Source organism: Morus notabilis, unplaced genomic scaffold, assembly GCF_000414095.1.
Source record: "Morus notabilis unplaced genomic scaffold, ASM41409v2 Scaffold78, whole genome shotgun sequence".
NCBI lineage: Eukaryota > Viridiplantae > Streptophyta > Magnoliopsida > Rosales > Moraceae > Morus > Morus notabilis.
In genome coordinates, this window is record NW_010367622.1 from 2,699,159 (window position 1) to 2,705,432 (window position 6,274).

Below are 6,274 nucleotides of genomic sequence, written 5' to 3' on the forward strand. Positions count from 1 at the left end.
CTCAATACAACCGTCTACAGAACTAGTAAAATATTTTGAAGCAAATTTTGTAATCGATGACGACAAGCTAGACATCTTACAATGGTGGAAGAGCAAGATCGATTGTTTTTCACCACTGTCCATAATAGCTCGTGACATTCTGACAACTTTAGTGTCAACGGTAGCATCAGAGCAAGCTTTTAGCGCAAGCAACCGAATTTTTGACGGGAAGAGAAGCATAATGCATCCAGATATCTTGGAGGGGCTAATGTTCGTTAAAGACCGGGAAGATGCCAGAAGACGAAAAAACAATACACAGATGATTCGATGCAAGAATATTTTTCTAACTTAGAAATAACAGAATCTTCTAGAAGCACTTAGGTTTGTAATTTACTATTCCTAGCTACTGCACTCTTTTTTCCTTCTCTAAGGTTTTGCCCGATCTCCCCACGGATTTTACTTAGGAAGGTTTTTAACAAGGCAGTCATTTATGTGTACTCCTATTACGTCAATTCAATAAAATCACATCTTTTGGGGCATATGATATAGATTTTTAATTAAATTTTAAAAAAAATACAAAGGCCGGGGCCAGCCCGTGAAAGGCCTGGGCCCAGGCCCGGCCCTGGCCCTTATAGACTAGGGCCAAGGGCCTGGACCGGGCCTGAGTTTTTCTTCTCAGGCCCAGCCCAGGCATGGCCCTAAACTGTGCAGGGTCGTGCCAGGCACGGCCCAGGCCCTTAATGGGCCTGTGTCAAGCGTGTTGTGCCGGCCCGACACGGCACGTTTGACAACTCTAATTTAAACAGAAGAACATAGTTGTCATTTATGTAAGATAATTCATAAATCTCTTTTAGTACTCCGTAATATGTCTGATTATCTGGTCCGCGAACACAAATACTACTATTTTGTGTATTTCGATTGATATCCTGACTGTATGTCAGAAACTTGACTCCGTTCACCACACAGCCGGAGTAGCTTTTAACGGAGAAGCTTGAACCACACGAAAGAGAAATTAATTGTGCGGTCGCATCGGGTGTGTTCCGCTCTTGCATATTGGACATCTGTCAACATTAAACAATATCAATTGTAGTTCTATGTAGCTAGAGTTTTTGAAATTATAAATTATGACTATAGCGTAATACCTTACGCCGGAACCATTTTAGAATTCTCTGAATTGAATTTTGTCTAATGATCCAGTTCGACCAGTATCATTAAGTTCTTTCTTGTGTTCACTGAAATTATAAATTTGAGTTTGTGTTATCATTTCATGTGACTTAATTATGTAATAAAACAGTGAGGTAATACTTACTCAATGTAGTGTTGGATTTCTGAACAGTTCTGTACTATGTACCACTCAGCCTTACTTTATAACTAGTTGTCTAATGTGATCAGGATCATCTTCCCAATTGGACGGTATTTCGATTGGAAAATATATATTTCCTTCACACTACCATCTGTGTCGTCTACCCAATTTCTCTCAAGTATGTTAAATACTGTCTCAATGCCACTTAGATACATTGAACAAAGTCAGTGCTTCGTTGACAATATATGCCTCGGCAATCGAACCCTCCAATCTCACCCAATTCCTCACATATTTTTTTAATGAACCAAGGAATTGTTCGAAAGGATACATCCACCGTAAATGAATAGGTCCTCCGCGAACGGATTCTTCTGGCAAGTGTATTACTAAATGAACCATTACATTAAAAAAGGCTGGAGGAAAAATTATTTCTAACTTGCATAAAATAACAACAACATCCTGTTGGGCTCTTTCTAAATTATTCATCCACAATGTCCTAGAGCATATCAACTGGAAGAAGTTGCTTAATTCGGTGATTGCATCGACAATTTCTTTCTTCATAAATGGTCGAATCGTTGTTGGCAACAATCGCTGCAGTATAACATGACAATCGTGTGATTTTAACCTAGTAAGTTTATTGTTTCCATCAATCACGTTTTTCTGTAGATTTGAAGCAAACCCATCAGGAAACCGTACTGACTTTAAGAAATCGTAAAACTTTTTACAATTTACCAGAGTCAATGTGTACGCTGCATGTGGTTTCATCCAACGATCTTTATCTTTATAAAAATGTAACTCCTTACGTACCCCCATATCTTGTAAATCGATCATCGCCTTATCTGTATCCTTACTTTTTCCGTCAATATTTAGAATTGTGTTCAACAAACTATCACACACATTCTTCTCGATATGCATGACATCTAAGTTATGACGTAGGGACAATGAGTTCCAGTATGGCAACTCCCAAAAGATACTCTTCTTCGTCCAATTAAGCTCTGTCGGCTGTCTCTTTTGCTTCTTACCGCCAAATTTTTCATGTTTACCTGGCAATCGAGTTTCCACTTTTTTTAGTTGAGTCAATATTTACTTAACAGATTTCCGAGGCGGGGGAGGTCGTCGATCAACCTTACCATCGAACTTTTTGTTAGTCCCCATCCTATGACTCATAGGAAGCCATTGTCTATGCCCAACAAAGCAAATTTTACTGGTAATTCGCTTTGATGGAGTTGCATCGTTGTAATTAGGACACGCGAAGTACCCTTGACCACTTCAACCAGATAAACTACTACGCGCAGGAAAGTCGTTAACTGTCATCAGCATTATAGCCCGCATCTGAAATGACGTATTCGTAGCAGCATCATGAACAACAACCCCTTCATCCCTAAACTCCTTTAGCTTATCTATAAGAGGCCTTAAGAACACATCAATATCTTTCCCAGGAGCATTGCGACCAGGAATCAATAACGTCAACATCTTATATGGGTCCTTCATACATAGCCGCGTGGGTAAATTATATGTAGTCACAATAATAGGCAACATATTGTATGATAGACTCATATTCCCAAATGGGTTGAAACCATCAGTAGCTAACCCTAATCGAACATTTCTCGATTCACGTGCAAATTGTGATGTTTTTCATCAAAATCTTTCTACTTTGTACCATAAACTGGATGACGCATTAAGTCTTCATCCCTCGAACGCCCCCACACGTGCCACATCATTTCCTTAGCAGTGTGACGGGAAGCATATAGACGCTTCAACCGATCCTTCAAAGGGAGATATCGGAGTACTTTCCACGGAACTTTTTTTCCCTTTTTGCTCTTCCAACAACTTGTAGTACATACTGGACAAGACTGCAAAGCAGCATTCTGCTTCCAAAACAAAGCACAATCATACTTACACACATGAATTGCCTCATAGCTCAGACCCAGTTTACTCAATAACTTCTTCGCCTTGTAATGCGATGTAGGTAACTTATTCCCTTCAGGAAGTGCATCTCTTAGTAGCTTTAACATATCATCCATGCATTCATTAGGCCACTTGTACAACACTTTTAGATGCATTAGTTTCACTAAAAAATTCAATGATGAATCCTTAGTGCAACCCGGATACAATCCGACTTGTAGCTCGGATAAGAGATCTTTATATTCATCGTAATGCATATCTTCTATAACTGTTTCTGTCTCACCCATTGTCTCATGATCATCACTAATCCCAGCCACATCATTTAGCACTGCAAACATTTCGTCAACAAATTCACTAACAACTGCAGCAGCAGGACGTACTTCACCATGTGAATCCATGTGGTGTAACTTGTATCAAAACCCCATCGATGTATGTGCGCTTTCACTGTTTCGGGTGGATGCATCTCATGATTTCTACACTTCATACATGGACAACTAATACGCCCGAGTTCATTTGCATAATTCTTTCCAACCTTAATAAAAGCACATAACTCATCCCAGTACTCATCATACAACTAGTTCCTTAAATGTATCCAACTATTGTCCATTGGCATCTCCACTACGAAGAATTTATAGAGTTTTATCAAATTTTATGAAAATCAACACAAATTATTTTATAATAAGTATTTAACATTAGTTCATTTAATTATTTTAGTACAAATATAATCTTAATTAAAATTTTTATCTAATTTTTTAATTATCACATAATAATCATTAAACAAATTTTATACAAATTTTAATCTAATTATCACATATTTCAATTTCAATTCTAATTTAAAATTCACAATTCTAAATTCAAAACCACAAACTATATCTAAAATCTAAAACAAAATTATAAACCATAACAAAAATACCAAAATAAATTAACAAAATACCAAAATATTAACTCACAAAATCCAAACCCACAAATACCAGGGGTTGGAGAACGGTAAGGCAGCAAAGTGGAAGGGCGATGGTGGCCGGAAAATGGGCAGCGACGGCGGGATTAAGGGGAGGCGACGGCGAGAAAAAAACACAATTTTTTTTTCAATTTTTTCGCAATATTTTTCGACACAAATGAATTATTTGAAGAGAGAATGAAGTATTTAAGCTTTTTTCGAAGCTTTTGGATGGAATGGGGCGGTTTTGGATGGAGAGGAAGCGAGAAAACTGAGAGCTCACCGAAAAAAATGGCAGAAAGAGGTCTGGCATCGCATTTATATAGGCCATTTTTTGCGACGACATAATGTCATTGCAAAAACATTAAATCGTCGTCGCAATTAATGTTAAAACGACGGTGTTCTTCTTCACCTCATTAATATTTCTAAGAATATTCCTAAGGAATATACCCTGGCTCCTTTTTTGCGATGACACGTTAACAATGTCGTCACAAATAATTTTCAGGAAACCGCCAAAGTTTCCGCCATTTTTTTGGAAAAAATTAAATCCCCAGTTATTTGCGACGACACGTGTCGTCGCAAATAACAGTCATCCTTTATAGAATTTTCTGTAACCTTTTTTGTGATGACACGTGTCGTCGCAAAAAAATCGTTCTAAAAAGAATTTTTTGGAACCATTTTTTACGACAACATTTTGCATTGTCGTTTCAAAAAATAAAGAAATATCTGGAACCTATTCGCGGGAAAGTGCCAAATTTCCCGCCTCTTTTTGGACACGTCAACGCCAGCTGTAACTATCAATATTTGTGACAACATGTCATCGCAAATAATGTACAACTTGGTGCCGAAATTATTGGCGCCAGATTGGTTCTGGCGCCAATGATTATTAGCGGCGACATGTCGTCGCTAATATGGAGTTCCATTTTAGCGACGACATGTCGTCGTAATTAGATAAAGTTTGTGCAATGACGTGTCATCGCAAATATGGAATGCGACGACAAGTCGTTCAAAAATTTTGTTCTCTTTTAAGCGACGACATGTCGTCACTAATATGGTAATTTTAGCAACGACAAATGTCGTCGCTAATAATGTCGTTGCTAATAACCTTTTTTGTTGTAGTGATTGGAAATAAAAATAAGTAATAGGATTAATGGTCATTGATTCCCTTTCAAGTGTTTACTTGATTATTACATGCTGTAATGCGGCACAATCCCATTCTTTTTTCAATGTTTACTAAAATTAGGAATAACAACTTTTAGTGCAATCACTAAAAAGTTATTTTTCACGTCTAAATAATCATTGATTATATAATAATTCATTAAAAATAGATAAGTTAGGTATTCATTCTTTTTGACAAGGAATCAATATTAAGAAGATGTAGGTATTGACATTCTTTTTCCTAATTTCTTATATTGTACGGAGCCCACTAAATTTTTATTACTAATTTTGTAAGTAAATACTTATTAAATGAAAAAGTGAATCGCTCCTCTGTTTCCCTTTGATGCAAAATAAACGCCCCCTTTAAGTTACAAGTCAATGGGGGCATTCATTATTGAAGGCAAAAAGGGTAGGCTTTTAACTAAGGGTGGCAATTCGTGTTAGTGGGTCATGTTTGTGTCAGCCCGTTTATTAATCGTGTCAGAAAATATCAACCGAAACACGACCTGTTTATTAAACGTGTTAAAAATGTCAACCCAAACACGACTCATTTATTAATCGTGTTAATCGTGTCAACCCGTATAACCCGTTTAAATTAATATATTGAATAAATAACTAATATAATAATGACTTATTTAACATGGTCAATACAGGTTTAACATGTTTATTGATCAATTTATCTTTTCCTTTTGAAAAAATAAATAAAATTTACCTGCAAATATTAAAATTCACATTATTTGTATTTAGAGTATGTTTGGTAGGAAAGAAAAGTAGAAGGAAGGAAGAAGGTAGAGGGATTTTGGGAGGAAAAATGAAAATGTAGGTTGTTTGGTAGGAGAGAAAAGAGAAAGGAAGAGAAAATGGAGTGGAAAATAATACATGTGGGTCCCACTATTTTTTTTCTTTCCACAAGTGGGCAGAAAATGGGATGGAAAATGGGGACAACTCATTAAAGTGAGCAAAGTTACTAAACTACTATTTTCTCCATCAACATC